This window comes from Ursus arctos, unplaced genomic scaffold (genome assembly GCF_023065955.2).
Source record: "Ursus arctos isolate Adak ecotype North America unplaced genomic scaffold, UrsArc2.0 scaffold_9, whole genome shotgun sequence".
Lineage (NCBI taxonomy): Eukaryota > Metazoa > Chordata > Mammalia > Carnivora > Ursidae > Ursus > Ursus arctos.
In genome coordinates, this window is record NW_026623111.1 from 11107260 (window position 1) to 11125219 (window position 17960).

Sequence of the window (17960 nt, forward strand, 5' to 3'; positions counted from 1 at the left end):
CATGCTCTTTCTGTTGCAACAAGGACTTTGTAAATATAGGCAGGCAGGGAGGGAAGGAAGGAGAGGAAAGGAAGGAGGGACAGAAAAGCATTCTGTCCCCCCAGATCCTGAACATGGACTTACTTTAACAACAGTTAACCAGAGATTCTAGAATATTCCTTTAGCCTTGGATTCAGTGATATTAATTTAAATGGTTTTGTTAGAGAAAGTTTTGGCCAGCACTAAAGGAAGTGAAAATTTGAGGAATGTGCCAGAGACACCAAGCTGAATTTAATTGCTCTTCTCTGGAAATTCCCAAACTCTCCATTCCTCCAGGCATTGAGAAACTCGACTCCATTTTCCTGCCAGGATGCCCAGATGGCACAGCCATCCACCTCGTGGTCCTCACCTGTGTCTATCTAGGAGCGCTCACCTGACATCCCTCATTCACTCCTCATCGCAGCCACTGTCCCAGCCCCAAGGACAGACAGGAGAGAGTGGCAGGGCCGTTTGTGAACCAAGCCTCACCCCCAGGTCCTCTGCTCCTTCTGCTCTGTCAGGGGAAGCAGCCCCAGCCCTGGGGTCTTGGCCCCCCTGCCACCTTGCACAGCCCCGTGGGACATCCACCTCTGTCTGTCCCTAGCCTCTCCAGGGAAGCTCAGTCGCAGCCCTCCTTCTCGGAGAGCACGGGAAGCGCTGCCAGAAGGCTCCCAGGCACAGGCAGGGAGAGCACAGGGTGTAAGGAGGAGGCCTTAGAGGCAGGGATTCCTGGGAGTTCCACTTGGCTCTCTGTGAACCTTTCCCTTCTGGAGCACCTAACAGTAAACAGCAATAATTACCATATAAAAAGAACACCAACAGGTTTTTCAAGAGGGATTGGAATGAAATGAAAATGTAGGAGTGAGAATAACCAGGAAAAGAGGTGCATGCCAAAACCTGGGAGTTTGTTACCCCCCCCCCCCCACCGACAAGGAAGTAATCACAACAATTGCCAGAAAGGCCCAGAAATGAACAGCCTGGAAGGCTCAGTTCCCTACCTGAAAACCAGGAGCCTGCGTCACTCACCCCTCAGAGCGATCCGCGGGACCCTCCCCTGTGGTCAGAACCCACAGTGCCTGGGCTGCTGCAGCTTCCAGAGACCTTCCCGGCAAGCTGAAACACGGGGTTCCCAGGCCCCACCCAGCCTTTCTCAGAATACCCTGGGAGCCGGTGAGGAGGCCAACTCCCAGTCCTGACTCCTAAAGACCCTGACCCTGAACGTGCAGCCTGGTTCCTGGGATTCTGGGCTTGAAAACCTGGAAATTCTGGTTTGAACACGACCCCTCCACATAACTTCTTTGCTGCGTGACCTGGGACACGGGAGGCCACCTCTCTGAGCCTGTTTCCTGGACCCACCTATTCCATAGGGTGTGACAACTAGACGATGCGAGAGCACCAGCAGCAAACAGGGCTCTTCACGGTAAACACTCACTTGGGGAGGGCCTGCCATGTGCCAGGCTCTGTTCTACACACGGGGGACAAAGGGAATGAGACAGAAACTCAGGCACGCACCGGGACCTTCCAAACAAGAAAACAATAGCCGCTTCTTATGTCAGAGGACGGCACAGCACTCAGCGGAAAAAAATAGAGCAGGGATAGGGGCACAGAGCCAAAGCAGGGGGAGTTCTATTTCATACTGGGGGCGAGGGGCTCTGAGGTATGATGTTTGAGCAGGACCCCGAAGGAGGTAAGGGCATGAGTCTCTGAAAGTCTAAAATACAAGCATTCCAGGCAGAGAGAAAGTCCCATGCAAAGGCCCTGGGGTCAGAATATGTTTGGAATATTTGAGGAAGAGTGAGATAAGATAGTGTGGCTGAGGTAATGACAGGATCTGAGGTCAGAGAGAAACCTGAGGACAGACAGTGGAGGGCCTCACCAGCCACTGTAGCCGTACGGTGAGCAATCCAGAAATAGCAGTTGAACTGACACAAACTGAAAGACAGCCTAATTGGACATCAAGACAAGGCCTACATAAGTCACAGTCTGTTCATACCACAGGACTCTGGGCGGAGACAGATGTTCACCAGAGACTGGCAAGTGAAAAAGCATGTTGCAGAAAAGAGATCTGTCTGGATCCCATTTTTGAAAGAAAGATATCTCGATATATGTACACGTCTGTGCAGAGTGAAAAAGGTGTGGAAGGATGTGTGTACGACATGGTTATAGGAGTCTTCGAGGGTCAGGATTCTGAGGAGGAGATTTATGGAGAGGGACTCTCCCGTTTAACTCTCTATCCTTCCATATCATGTTCATTTTTTTGCAAGAAACATATTTATTTTGTAATTTTCAAAAACTACAAAATACGTGTTGGATCCAAATAGAATTGGAATCTACTCTTCACATTTCAGGGATCACAGATGAGATCGTGAGGCATCTTACAGGTCATGGACCTTAAGACATGGCTCTGGCACTTTCTTACCCAAGGAACCGAAAGTGTCTTAGGACACTTCTATTTGCTTCCCCAAAGGATTTGAGCAGGATGGTCTCAAAATGTACCTGTGGGATTTTAACTTAGGGAGGTGACCAGCTCGTAACACACGGAGGCTGAGTTCTGAAAGACCTTTATTACTTACATTTCCTGAGAGTAAGTTCGTACGGTGGCACCCAGGGCCACGTGGGGAAGTGCCTGGTTTGGTTGTAAGATGGGGGTGGGGGGGGGGAGAAATCCCTAAGGTGGAGAATCTTTGTTGTGTTTTCCAGGAGAAAGCTGAGGCAGGTCAGAGGACACAGAATTGGCTAGTTTGAATCATTCCAGCAGGCTTTGGGGCATAGGGACTGTCCCCAGTTGTCAGGTAGCTGGCCCTGTGGTATTTAGGGCAGAAAGACTTGAAGAGTTTGATAAAGGATTTTTGGGGGGGTGGGATCTGGGCTCTGGACTGGACTTTGCATATAAAAGTCATGCTCCCCAAGGTGCCTGGGTGGCTCAGTGGGTTAGGTTAAGTGGTTAAGCATCTGCCTTCAGCTCAGGTGCTGATCCCAGGGCCCTGGGCTCCGCCCTGCTCAGCCGGGAGCCTGCTTCTCCCTCTCCCTTTGCCCCTCCCTGTGGCTGGTGCTCTTTCTAGCGCTCTCTCTCTCTTTCTCAAATACATAAATAAAATCTTAAAAAAAAAAAAAAAGTTATGCTCCCAGGTGAGCCCTTGCCATCTCTAAAAATTCTCTAGGCCTGGGCAGATCAGTCTCTCCCCGGTCAGCGAGGCCGGAAAGGCCAGAGCATCAAGGATACAAAATACAAGACAACCAGTGAATTTAATTGGCTCTGTTATGAATTAATGTCAAAGTGATTCAGAATCTAAGCAAACACAGTTACAACAATGACCCATTTAAAAGAGGCCGGTGCCCTGGGTCATAACTCAGCCATTCGCCGCTGCCAGGAGGCATAACCAGCTGTGGGTTGAGAGGGAAAACGTACAAGGAGGCAAGGCCAAGACCCGGGAATCCAGAGCAGGGCAAATAATTTAAATGACATTGAAAAGCAGCAGAAAATCATTGAACCTCCTATGTGCTGAGTAAATACAGAGCACCTTAAGTGTATTACCTCTAATAACCTTTTGAAACAGGTATTACTATCACTGTTATGCAGATGAGAAAACCAAGGCTCAGAGAGGCTAAGTGTCTCACTCAAAGTCATCCAGCCAGTAAACAGCAGAAGTGGGGCTTAATGCTCAGTCCATATGATTCCAGATTCAAAGCCCCATTCCTCATATATCTGGGCTTAAACCAGAGTAGATGGCGATCTTTAAAGATACTGATTCTGGTGGGTCAAGGGAAGGAAGAAACAATGGCAGCTGTCAGCAAAGGTGTCGCCGGTCAGGGCGCGGCTGCATGGTACTTCCCAGCAGAGCTGCCAGGCAAGAAATATAGCGTCACTGAGGCTCTCATGAGGATCCCAGGGCACATGTCGTTCCAAGCCCCACCAGGGAGCAGGAGTGGGAGAGGACTACAGCTGGGGGGCGCCCAGATGTGAAGACTCGGCCACCTGTCCTGCATCCTGGGCCACCGTGGTCCAGATCCCCACCGAGGTGGCCTGAGCCAGCCTCAGTGGGATTTAACTAGAAACTGGACAGCGAGGGGCCGGCTGTGGGTGGGAGGGGAAGGCCAGGGAGCAGACAGGGACTGGCACAGAGGACCATGAATAGCATGTCACGGAGCAGGAGAGGTCCCATCAGGAGGTCAAGGGAATCAGCACAAGTGCACACTAACGTTTCGGCGAGCTTCTAGTGTTCATCGTGATCGGGGGTGGGGGGGATCGATCAGTATTTATCGAGCACCAGTCATGTGCACAACAGAGGGGGGTCATACTTTGGTTTTCCCAAAAGCAGACCCTAAGACAAAGACCTGGGGACAGATTGGTTTTCTGCATATAGCAAAACGTATGCATAAAGAAAAGAGATAGTAAAGAAAAAAAGGAGGGGTGTTATCGAATGGATCAGCACTGTGGGCAGCCGAGGCTCCGTCCCTCCCAGCACCCTAAGGAGCCATGTAAAACACACTTCAGGGTGGTCTTGTCAAAGATAGGGAGTCTGGGGTGTTTATCCACCCACCCATGTCCCTCACAGGCTGAGGATCGCCCCTGGGGCTCCCCGTCTCCAGCACTTCCTGGCAGCCCCCAGGCTTCTGCAGCTCCAGAGAAATCCCCCAGGCAGGGAGGCATAGGGCCATGGGCAACTCAGCAGGCAGGTGTCAGTGTGGGTGGGGACTGACCCCTGCAGATGCAAGTGGGCTCTGGGGTGGGCTGAAGGCCACGGAGCTGGGCAACACCAGTTTCTGATCCACGGAGAGCCCTCAGGCCCTGTGCTTCCATACTGAGCTTCTTATGGTTACCGGCACAATCCAGACCCAGGCTCAGGGAAGCCCCTAACCTAATTCTTGGGCTTGAACTCGGACATCCCCTTCTCCAAAAGTCCCTTTGTGACCATCCATCCTTAGGAAACCGTCTGCTTCTGGCTGCTGAGTATCACGAGAGGGACCATAGACAGTGGTTAAGCTCGCTCTCCAAATCACACTGGACTTGAAGACGGTAGGAAGTCCTGGCTCTTAACTTCAAGGGGCTCACGATCTGCAGCACGAGAAGATCCCAACACCTCCCAGGCTGTGAACACTTCCAAAAGCCTTTAAGACTTCTCTTAGAAACATGCTTTCTGAGAAATGAAAACAAGCAACATTCTTTGGAATCAGCTTCACCCTAGATGCTAAATTCGTCATAGGACACCTAATAGCCCACCAAAGACAGCCCCACCCACAGCCAGGGAAATCCCCCACTTGATGCTGGGAACTACCGAGTTCCACTTCCAAGAATCCCCAAATCCTCCAAACCACTTTGGAAGGTGCCTCTGTGTGGGGTAGCCACACCACCCCCACCTCCCACTCCCACGCACAGCACCACTTCAACCAACACAGGAGCTCTCCCACAAATCTGGTCTTTATTGCTTTTTCTCCACGTTGGCTACTGTCATTAATCTACTTATTCATTCATTTATTCACTCACTCAGGGAACAATTTCCTGCGAGGGCTAGTCAGGGGTCAGATGCTGTATTTGGTTGCAGCAACGCAAATAGAGATGAGGTATAGCCCTACGTAAAAAGGAGCTTATAGACCCTAGAGAGGGGAGCTCTTTGTTCTTCCACACCCAGCTGAAGATTTTAAAACACTCAGGGTTACCCCGAGTTCTAATGAACCCCAGCTAGAATCATTTCCCAAAACCTAACAGTAAAGCCAGTCATATTGGACTCATGCTTACCATCCAGTACTGGTCTGTCACCAGAGGGGCCCAGGCTCAGGTCTCCTCTGTGTGGACACCCACCCCCTCCTCAAACTTCAAGGCTGAGCTCAGGCACCCTTTTCTCCAAAGACCTTTAGTGACCATCCATCCTGAGGAAGCTGTCTGCTTCCAGGGTCAATGGGTATCTCTAGAGATGCTGGAGATGATTCCCAAACAGGTGCAGCTGAGGTCACACTACCCACAGAGTCCACTCCAACTCTGCTGCTCCATCACCCGGGCCAGCTCCTTCATACCTCTGTGCCTCCGTTTCCTTATCTCTAGAGTGAGGGTAGTAATGGCTATATATGTCGAGTTAATGCTACAGATTAAATGAGATTAAATGTCGAGTTAATGCTACCTAATGACGTAGCCCGGGGGGCTGAGCACATAGAAAGCACTCAGACACTAGCTACTATGATCTCAGAATACGCACAATATCTGATTTCCATTGTTACCTTAATTTCACCATCACCTCCTTATGTATGTCTTGCACAATGGTAAGTAACTATTTATGTGTTAAGGACATGACTAAATGAACTGATAGGCCACTTGCAACATTAGCAAAGTGCTTTCAAGTAAAATGTACTGAGTGCCCCCTTGGGACCAGGCGCTGCTCCAGGGGCTTTCCCACATATTAGCTCATCAGCTCTTCCCAGTATTCCTGTGGGATTAAAAAGTCCACTGCTATTATAGCATTTTTACAGATGAGAAAATAACCTCAGAAAACTCATGCAATTGTTCTGGGGCCATGCCATTAAAGAATGACCAGGCACGGATGTAAGGCTGGACGGTCTGGTTCTGGGGAAGAGATGTCACTATGGAGCTAATACGCAAGCTATAGACAGGACCGGACCTAAGACATCGTCAATTGTCTGTGGGTGTGTTGGTAATTCAAAGATGCAAGGTTTTATTTTGAGGAAACATCTAGGATTGTACACATATTTTTTTTTATTTACCTCTTTTTATTTTTTGTATTCATTAACATATTATAGTAGTTGTAGTTATTTTTAACACAGTTGTCTTTTAACCTTTATACTGTAGATAAATGATTAACACACCATCAGTATTAGAGTTTTCTGAATTTATCTATATATTTACCTCTATCAATCTGTGGTGTATATTTGTATGTTTTCTTCCAATATTTCTTACAAGGTAGGTCTAATGGTAAGGAACTTCCCCCATTTTTGTTTGCCTGGGGAAATCTTTATTTCTCCTTAATAAAGGAGATTTGCTGGAAAGAGTATTATTGACTGGCAACTTTTTTCTTTCAGCACTTTGAATGTATCATCCCATTCTCTCCTGACATGTAGGGTTTCAACTGAGAAATCTGCTGATAGCCCAATGGGAATCTTTTTGTTGTTTACAATCTATTTTTCTCTTGCTGCTTTTAGGATTCTCTCTTTGTCTTATATATTTGGAACTTTTATTTTAATGTATTTTGGAGATCATTTTGGATTGTACACATATTTTTTAATTACAGAGAGAACAAATAACTTGATTAAAGAAAAGAAAAAGAGAAACCTTACAGACTATAAATTGCCAAAAGACCTGAAGGCAGCAGCTCCCTTGGCTCTTTAAGGAGGACACACGATCGCTGTAACTGATCAGAAATCAACTGAGCTTGTTCAGAGGTAGTAATTGAGGCTGTCAACAGCAATACATTTAGGCAAATGAAGATGTAGGAAAGGAAGCAAAGAAAAACGAACAACGAAAAAAGGTTAGGTTCCGTTGTTTTATTTCTTGGTGAACCCAAGAAATCTGAAACCTCTGTAACAAAAGGCCTTACTTTGCAGATTCTACAAAATTTTCCCTCCAACATACAAGGAAGCCATTGAAGCTAGCCAGTGTCCTGGACAGGTGGCGAATGGTCTGCTCTGATTCATACCTTCCAGCCAGCCCTCCTCACTACTCAGTGTCCAGGCTCCCTAATGTTTGATACAGAAATTGTTGGCTTTTCTTGCCCTGTGTTGGTCAAAGACTATACAACAAAAACAAACAAACCCAAATTTCAGCGGCTTAAAACAGCAAAGGCTTCTGTATTCTCTATTGTTTTTATTGCTACATATTGTTGATGCTACAATATGATTATTACCACTTGCTCAACATGAGGTAACAGGGTAGGCGCTCAGAGACCTAGCCAACTTCACCATCTTCCTAGACCACTATCATGGCATGAGGCTTCATAGTTCAACATGGAAAGGGAAGAAAGAGGGTAGGCTGTTCACGTTACTTCTACTCACATTTTGCTGCCCAAGCAATTCATCTGACCATGCCTAGCTTTGAGGGGTGACGAAGGGTGTGTCTCAAAAGAGGAGAGGACCAGAAATACTGGTGGGCATCCGTGCTGTGCACCTCACATAGGATAAGTTAGAATATCCCTACGAAAATCTCCCTTCACATTGCTGATAGCTGGGGGAGGGGAGTGGCACGTAAATGGGGAGGAGCCAGGAGGACGCGCCATGTTTGTTGTTTAGGAAGTCTCTGGCTGGGAGGGACTGTCTGGTATGAAAAGGGATGAATTGGACTGGAAGGGACACCTCTGGAGTCACAACTTTACGTGTTTCCTAAGCCACCCTGACCCACTGGAGACCAAAGTCTGAGGGAGACATTTCACCAGGGCAGGTGGAATAGGAGGGCAGAGATCACAAAGTAATATGGTTAACCACACCGCCCCCCAGGTCCCCTCTGCACTACTGTTGATCACCTACTCATATTTGAATAATACCAAGAAAGAAGCCAGGTGGCAAGGACCCCAGTATGAGTACTGCAAGAGGGGGAAAACAGGGAGAAAAAGTAAATACTGAGGGCAGATTGAAAAAATATACAGCCTAAATGATCTATTCCAGAGAACAAAGACATTAGTTCTCTTCAGTATTAAGTCATTGACAGCATAGTTTTTCAGAGGGGGGGGGAAAAGTTCGGAGAGGGAATAGAAGTGATCCAAAAAGAAATAAGAAGAAAACCAGTCTCAAAGTGAGCTGGCAGCACTCAGGAAATAAATGGAAGCTAAAAATAAAGCAATTATAGAGATGAAAGTCAACTTAGAAGCAACCGAAAATAGATAAATACCATGGAAAACGCAGGCCACGCTTAAGAAATCGCACGAAATGGAAAGAGAAAGGAACAATGGGATCAAAATGATTGTAAACGAGACAATTCAAACTGAAGAAAGAGGCAGGCTGACATCTTCAAACTGGTATTCTGAACAGAAAAACAGAAGGAAATGGGGGGGAACAAAGAAAATTCAAAAAAAGTTTCTTGAGGTGAAGAAAGCTAGGTACCTCTAGGGTTTTTTCCTTTTTTTTTTTTTTCAAATTTTTATTTAAATTCTAGTTAGTTAGCATGCAGTGTAATATTGATTTTCAGGAGTAGAATTCAGTGATTTATCACTTACATACAACACCCCGTGCCCATCACAACAGGTGCTCTCCTTAATCCCCATCACCCATTTAGCCCATCCCCCAGGTATCTCAAGATTTAAAGGACACGCTGTATCCCAGGAAAAATCGGCAAAATAAGAAGCATTAGGACACGTACTGTGAAGATACTGAAAATCAAAGGGAGGTGTCCTGTCTTCAACCTGTAGAGAACAAGAATCACATGGTTCCTCTCAACCACCACTACCAACACTCAACATGAAAGCATCAACCAAGTTCTACGGGGCAAAAGGGGGGCCCGAGTGTGTTCTACTCAGCCAAACTGAACCACTATGACAAGAAACCAATGTTCTTCAACATGCAAGAATTCAAGGGCTACAGCAACAAAGTGCTTTCTGAAAAATACTTGATGATGAAATCCAGCATTCTAAGGCATGAATCGAAATGAAACACCCAGCACCGTAAAAGGACAACCGTAAGCAACGGATCCATTTCAACACAGAACCAAAGCTGAGCAACAGTGGGAACGAGTTGACGGAAGAGGATATAAGTGCTATAACTCCAGAAAATCTAAAAATAATAATGTAACTAACAAAAATCGGGAGGCAGGGAATGGAAAGGAAAAGAAAGTGCATAAAATCTCCCTTTCACAGCAGAAAGTAAATACCTACCATGTAGAGATTAAACATCTAGTTTTTCAAAAGTGAAATCATGCCAAACTCTTAATATTTTTTTTCATAATTGTCTTTTCACCTGAGAAATAGCTTTTAGGAGCTAATATCTCTTGTTACGAACAAATACGTATGTATTTGTACTTTCTTTTTCTTCTGGTAAATACAAGTAGACTTGGGTTTAATCATATTTATAAAAATAGCATGCACTATATGAACCTATTTTTGCAAAGCTGTATCTACCAAGACTTCTGTCTAAATACGTGCCTAGAGAGAAGTTGAGGATGACGTTCTTCAGTGTTGGCAAAATGGTTTCTGAGAGGTAGAAGTTCTGCTTTGCTCATTTTTCTTGGCTTTTTTCTGAAATCCTTAGATTTTGTCGCTCTCCCTTACTGTCCTAAGAGACGCATGTAGCCTGTGTTTCTCATTTCAGACACTGAGTGTTGGTCTCATCTTGTCCCACCCTCTTTACCCTAGTGATGTGTGCATTTCCTAGAGCTGCCGTGACAAATGACCACCGACCTGGTGCTTAAGACAACAGAGATTCATTCTCTCACAGTTCTGGAGACCAGAAGTCTAAAATCAAGGTTTTGGCTTGATTTGGTTCCTCCTAGAGACTCGGAGGTAGAATCCATTCCAGGCTTCTGTCCTAGTTTCTGGTGGCTGCCCCCACCGCTGGGCTCCTTGGCTTGCAGACACGTCACTCCAAACTTTGCCTCTCCCCTGCTCTTCTCTTCTGAAGACATGTTGGATTTGGGGCCCACCCTAATCCAGGTCAATCTCCTCCCCTCAAAATCCTTTACCTAATTTTATCTACAAAAACCGTTTTTGCCAAGAAAGTGCACATTGCAGGTTTTGCAGTGAGGGGGCCAACATTCAATCCACTCTAAATGCTTTGGGAAATGGTGTAAAAACCAAAACTCTGTGCTTACGCCTCTATGTGGTTCACAGAAGCAGCGAGCATCCCCTAGATGGGGCCCAAGGATCCCTAAAAAGCACAGATTTTAGATCCAGGTACATGTCCAAGAACGAGTTCTTTTTTATCCACTTACTGAGCTGTATGAATTTGGGGAAATGACAACTTTGCTGGGTCTTGATTTTCAGGAAAATCGTGCCTAGTCTGCAAATCCTACTGACGGGTAAATTAGGATTAGAAATAATCTGCATAAAGTCCTTCATAATATGCCTAGAATGGAGTAGGTGCTTCTCTACCTGCTGTCATAAATTATATTTTCAAAGGATTATGCCAGGGAGACCACCAGCCCTCAGTAATTGCACCGCAGGAGAGGGCATGCCCCAAACTCAAAGGCACCTGCATGAGTCAGTGACCAGCATCACTTAGTGTGTTCTCTGACCTCCGCTGTGCACTTGGGATTTAAAAATGGCGGAGTCAGGGCCAGCCTGGCTGGAGGAAGGGTGCCGTGGGATCCTCAGTGAGAACCAAACAGTCTGAGAGAGCAAGAAAGCCCACTCACCTTTGCACCAAAGCCTTTGGTGTGGCTCCGTTCTCAGGTAAAGGACGTGTGCACAGCACTGCAGAAAGCGTTGCTATATCATGTGGCAATGTAATAACACATTCGTAGCGTGGACATCACCAACCCTAATCCACCACACACGGGCCTCCCAAACTATGTTCCGCAATCATTTCAATTTTAATGCACATTAAGTTATTCAGAATTTTGATGATTTGCATAACATTCTGTGGAATTACTAATGGAGTCAGTTCCCACTTTTCCAAGGTGATAAATGTATCGGTGAGGAAGGTTTTGGCTACAATTGACAGAATACCTAAGGAACAGCAGCTTAAACTAAGTAGGGATTTTATTTCGTCTGGTAACAAGAATTCAGGGGGTTGCGGCACTAACGGTTCAGCTGCTCATTCAAGCCATCAGAGACCCAGACTGCTTCTCTCTTCCCATCCTGTCATCCTTGTCATCTTATCTTTCATCTTCATGCTTGTCGTTGAATGGCTCTGTGCTTGAGACAGTATCTCTGTTCTACTCAAAGCCAGAGGAGGTGGTGGGGCTGCTCCAATTGTGTCCTCTTGTGGGGAAAACAAAAGCTTTTCCAGAATTTTCCAGAAAGTGTTTTCTTATATCCGATTGGCCAGAATGGTGTCACATGCTTCCCAAGGGCACCAGCACTACAAAGGGGGCCGGGAAGGAGGCATATATTGGCACCTGACAAAATCAGAATTCTGGTTGCAAACACGGGGTGGGGGGTGAATATCGATTTTTAAATTATGATTAGTGAAGTAGAGCTGACATTCAATTTTATATTAGTTGCAGGTGTACAACATAGCGATCCCACAACTCTGGATATCGCTTTAATAACAGTATCTGCCACAAAAAGAAATCTGGAAGGCTCAGGAAACTACAACTCAGAAAACCCTGTCCCTTCCTCCTGGCCAGTATCTGTTGAGGAGTTTTCCCTCTCCCTGCTGAACATTTCTCAACGGGATAATTTCAGTTTAGGATAAAATTTGAACAGAGCGATCTTTGAAAAATGAAAAACAGATCCTGTTTTTCTCCCACTGCCTTCAAATCAACTGAACTTCAAATAAAATTTAAACTCCTCCCCATGGCTTCTGAGACCCAGTGTAGTCTAGCCCCTGGCCAGCCCCTCGGGGCCCATCTCCCATGCCCTTGTCCTGGGTCTCTCATGCTGTCCTGGGAACAGCCCGAAGGTTCCTGCTGCAGCGTCCTTGCAGTGGCTACTCCTCTGCAAGGAACTGCTCGCCCGCTCCCAGTCCCAGGCCACATCTTTGCACCTCCCAGATCTCTGCCCCAAGGTGGCTTCCTCAGAGAAAACTCCTCTGAGCCCCTCTCCGAACTCCCCAACTCCTACTGCTTTTTAGTCCTCCCATCGTTTAGAGTTATTTGAAATCATCCCTGCTCAAGCTTCCTTGGTCCCTGTCCGCAGACCACTCTACAGGGCCCCTCCTCCGTGGCAAGACCACTTTCTGTCTTATGTGCCCTGTTTCCCCAGCTCCTGCCTCCATGCTTTGCACATCAGAAGTTCTCAACAGATCTGTGTTGAATGAGTGAGGATATAGACCAGACTTAAGAACCCAAACGTCAAATAACCAAGCAGAACAAACAATGGGGAAGCAAGTTCCAGGTAATGGGCCCCAAGAGTAGAAATGCATGGAGGGTTACGTGAAGATGAAAAGAGCAGCCTGTGCTCGTTGCCCTCAAAGGACCACACAGTCCCGCCACCACCACCACCACCCCCGGAAAATAAGAGGAAAAGAGGGTGTGGGCGCAGCATGACAGCTGCCAGGTTCAAACTTCCAAATTGGAGAATGATGCACAAAGATTTTGCTAGAGGGACGCGTATTGCAATGTTATTGGCAAAAGCGAAAATTGAAACCACCAAACCATCCAACAATAGAGAATTAGTTAAGACAATTTCAATACCTCCATATAATACAGTTTAAAAATTACATTCCAGAATTACATTTTATTATACGGGAATAGGAGTAAATATAGAGTAAATGACAATAGGATTCCCAAAAAAGTAAAGAATAGAATAGCACAATCTAAGAAAGAAGAGAGAAAGAGAAGATAGAACTTTCCAGATGCAGATCCCAAAACGATAACAAGGTTATTTCTGGGTGGTCTGATGATTACAGCTGATTTCTATTTTCTTCCTTTTGTTTACCCATATTAGCTAATTTTTCTATGATTAACATGTATTAATTATGTAATCTTTTTCCACTTTGGAACAACTGAATTAGGAATCATGCTTTAAATCCCATCTCGACAGCATGATCAAAACATTAGATATCAGAGAGTTTTTCCTTGGAGTGAGAGAGCAGGCTGCTGTTAAATATTATTCCAGGCACATGAAAATGTTTAAGAGGTTCAGCGGGGCATGGGGACAAGTGCCTGGATGGCGGCACCAATGGTACAGCCACGAGGAGCCCTAGGTGTCTTTGGACTTGAGGACCAGTGGCACCGTATGAACCTGGAGATCAGCCACCATAGACAGAATACCTCTTAGAGTTGTACCTCGTGCCAAATTCACTTTATCTTCAAAACATGCCAATTAAGTACTTTCCCATTTCACAGATGAGAATCCTGAAGTTTAGGGAGGCTCAGTGAATTGTCCAATATCCTCCAGAGAGCAAAAGTTAGACCAACTGGGCCTGACTCTGAAGACCTTGTTTGTTCCCCTACATCACAGCTAATCCTCATTTATAATGTCAGCCTCAAGCCATAGAAGTAGAAGACAACCAGCCAAGTCCAGTGGACATCAACCATTTCTTTCTGTTGTTGTTTTGGAACCATTGGTTTGAAGAAAATCTTAATCAGAGGCAAAATCAAATAAGACATTAAATGCAACATCATTTCCTGGATTGGGTCCTGGAAAAGACAAAGAGCATTAGTGGAAAAGCTGGTGAAATCCGAACAGTCTGGAGTTTATTCTTAAACAGATGATAGATGATGGATGTTAGGTAGATGATAGATAAGATGGAGCTTGTTGAATGATGAGTTGGGGGTGGAGGGAAGGGGTGGCCTACCGAGACAGACACCTGCTTACTCAGTCATCAGCACCTCCCTCCATCTCAGCCCCAAAAAGCGCTCTAGGTTCCCCACGGAGCACTTTGGATCCCCTTGTGCCGACTCAGTCAGCTTTCCTTATGGATGAGGAAACTAAATCCGGACAATCAAACTAGCTTCAAAAGAGCTGTCAGCTAGACATGGCAGGGTGGACTAGAACCCCAAGGTTAGGAGGTGTATCCCCACCAAAATCCATTTGTTGAAGCCTTTGCCCACAATATGATGGTCTTTGAAGGTGGGCCTTGAAGAGGTAATTAGGTTTAGATGAGGTCATGAGAGTGGGGCTCTCATGATGGGGTTAGTGTCCTTATAACAGAGCCCTCTCCCCACACCATAACCATGTGAGGTTATGACAAGATGTGTTCAGCTGTGAGCCAGGAAGAGGGTTTTCACCAGCACTGGCCAGCACCTTGATCTTGGATGATCTAGCCTCTAGAACTTGGAAAATAAATGTGTATGAAACCAAAAAAGTTGAACCCATTTTATCAAACATCTATATTCCTGAGAGGCTGTATGAACTGAAATATTGTTGACATATACAGAGTGAATCTGCCATTTTTTATTGAATTGGGTATAACGGTATTATCCTCAGCCCCAGACCCTGCCTCCAAATTATCTGGGAGGCTTGTTAAAAGTCCAGGTTCCTGGGCAAACTTAGGAGATTCTAAAGCATTACAACTTGAGAATGGGTCCCTGAGACCTGTATTTATTAGCTCTCTCCATTTACAATGGTTTTCTCAGGGAAGACAAACTAGGGAATGGGAGATAGAACCGGAAGGAAGGCTTATTTTCACTGTATATGCTTTTTGTTACATGAATTTTTCCAAGCCCGTTGTGTTCTGCCTATTTAAAACTGAACTACACTTGCGGGCGCCTGGGTGGCTCAGCCGGTGAAGCATCTGCCTTCAGCTCAGGTCTGATCTCGGGGTCCTGGGGTCAGGCCCTGCGTTGGTCAGGGAGCTCAGCAAGGAGTCTGCTTCTCCCTCTGTGCTCTCCCTCTCTCTCAAATAAAATCTTTAAATAAATAAATGAATAAATAAATAAATAAATAAAATAAAAATAAACTACACTTAACTCCCCACACACTGCCATAGTAGGGAGCAATGAATCCAGGGAGACCTTGTCGGGTCCCTGAAAAACAAAGCATTACACAGAATCAGCTGGAGGGTCTCAGGGCAGCCTCATAAGCTAGAGTCCGGGCTGAGACCATGAGCTGTGGAGTCCAACAGTCCAGGCTCTGAACCTGTCTCTGCCCCAACCAACTAGCATTCACTCTCTGAGAGTCTGGTCTGTCAGATCCGTCCAACAGGACCTACCTAACAGACCCGTGAGGATGACTGGAGACAATGAACTTGAGCGCTGAGCACAGAACCTGGCACATACCGGGCCCTGCGTAGAGAAAAGATTTTCTTTTTTTCTTCAGAGCCCCTGAGCTGGAATGGAGGTGACTGATACAATCAGAACTGAATTATTTTTGGAGAGCAAAACTTTTCTTTGTTTTGTGAAACCAAATCAGCAGTCCTCAAGCAAGAAAGCATATGTGTTCGGATGGTCTCCACATGCCCTGCGAGGTGCTAAAAGCTAAGATTTCTCACCATGGGGTTCCCGCAATCAGCACCAATCTAGGAAATTAGAACTCCATATGCACGTTCACTTAAGTTCTAAATGTGTGCATTCGTAATTTTCTTGCATGTCTTCCATACTATTGTGAACCTTTGGCTTATTGTATGTATTTTAACTAACTTTTTCCCTTAGATATGTAAATAACTATATTACAAAATATTTGGAAAATAGAGAGGAGAAAAAAATTCACGATTCCAAGATGTGAACACAATGGATGTTGATATTTTCTATTTTTTCTGCTAGGCTGTTAATGTGTGAGTTATAATCATCATAAACATTATATTCACACTAGACAACATCTTGTCTCAATTTTTCTATCAGTATATTGCAAATATTTTCCCTATTATGTCAAAGTCATTACAACCACACTTTCAAGTAGCTGCATAATATTCCACCAAGTGACTATGCCACAGTATATTTAACGACCCCCCATTGTCTAACATTTCCATTTATTCCAATTTTTTTGCCGTTTTTAATAATGCTGCAATGAACATTTTTGTATGTAGGTATTTCTGTTGAGTTAAAAACTATTTCCTTAGGGGAAATTCACACAAATGGCAAGTCTTCCGTTTCTCAAATGTGAAATTACATTAGAGAACAGTATTACCCTAACTAGATAAACTTAGAAAAATAACGATTTCATGTGAATGTGCTCTTTCTCTGGTTTTCAGAATTATCAGGGGAATAACTTTTTTGCACAGCAGAAACAAGCAGTCTGTGATCTACCAGCCACAAACAGAACTGCACGAAGTTCACAGGGCAACATTTCATTTGGCTGTTTCAGCTTCAACATCAATTTTGAATTACAAGCAAGAGACAACCCAGAGCTTTGAGGAGTACCAATGCCGGTCACCCAGCTCCCATCCCACTGTCCTCATGTGAGCAGGAAGGGAGAGAAACTGCCCTTGGCCCACCTGAAAAACCCCTCCCTGGAAATGGACGCGTGCACGAACTAAAACAATCCTTCGACACCATCCAACAACTCTCTGGTGAGCTTCTACCAGCACCTGGAACGCCAACAATTTATCCGTTTTCCATTATTCCAGAAAGACAGTAATTCCATTCGGTAATAACTTGTTTATATTAATAACTTATTTTACCGAGCACTTGCCACGTGCCAATGTTCTAATATATATTCCTAAATGTAGGCTAGTTTCATCCCATTTTATAGAAGGCACACTGAGGCACAGAGACTGGAATTCTCTCAAGATCATAGTTAGTAGGTGGCGGAGCTGGACTTTAAGTGCAGACATCCTGGCTTTAGAAATCTTAATGTTGACCAGCCCCAGAGAGCCCCTGCTCTCATGTTGCCTGGGTCTCAGGCAGGGTCTCCTGGTTTCACCTGTATTCGTTTCCTTTTTTTTTTTTTTTAAGATGTTATTTATTTATTCGAAAGAGAGAGAGACAGGTAGCGAGAGAGGGAAAACAAGCAGGGTGAGTGGGAGAGAAAGAACCGGGTTCCCAGCGGAGCAGGGAGCCCGATGTGGGGCTCGATCCCAAGGACCCTGGGATCACGCCCTGAGCCGAAGGCAGATGCTTAACGACTGAGCCACCCAGGCGCCCCTGCATTCGTTTCCTGTTGCTACAAATTACCACAAACTTGGTGGCTTAAATCAACATGGTTCTTAATCTACAGCTCGGGAGGTGAGAAGTCTAAAACAGGTTCATGGGGCTACGTTCCTCTTGGCGGCTCTAGGGGAGAAGCTGTTCCCTTGCCTTTTCTTTTCTAGAAGCTATATTCCTTGCCTCGTGGCCGTTCCTCCACCTTCAGAGCCATCAGATAGCACCTCCTTCTCTGATTCTGTTTCCCTCGGTTTCCATCCTCACATTTTTTCCCCTAACACCAACCCTCCGGCCTCCCTCTAGCAAGGACTCTTGATTTTTTATCAGGAGCCTGACCTGATAATCTCCAGCCTGACCTGACCAGGATAATCTCCCTCTCTTGAGA

General features: G+C 45.6%; 1 protein-coding gene and 1 long non-coding RNA gene across 7 annotated transcripts in view; one reads left to right on the forward strand and one right to left on the reverse strand.

Annotated features, from left to right (window-relative positions):
• C1QTNF7 (C1q and TNF related 7) overlaps positions 1–17960 on the forward strand; it is a 106843-nt gene that overhangs the window by 49320 nt on the left and 39563 nt on the right. The window contains exon 2 of one of the 5 annotated variants that reach the window (XM_057309758.1): positions 16684–17001. The exons of the other annotated variants lie outside the window; for them this stretch is intronic. The gene's annotated coding sequence lies outside the window, so the exon portion shown is untranslated. The remainder of the gene's footprint in view (positions 1–16683; positions 17002–17960) is intronic. 5 annotated transcript variants of the gene reach the window in all.
• LOC125280966 (uncharacterized) overlaps positions 1–17960 on the reverse strand; it is a 93638-nt gene that overhangs the window by 16563 nt on the left and 59115 nt on the right. The window lies entirely within an intron of this gene.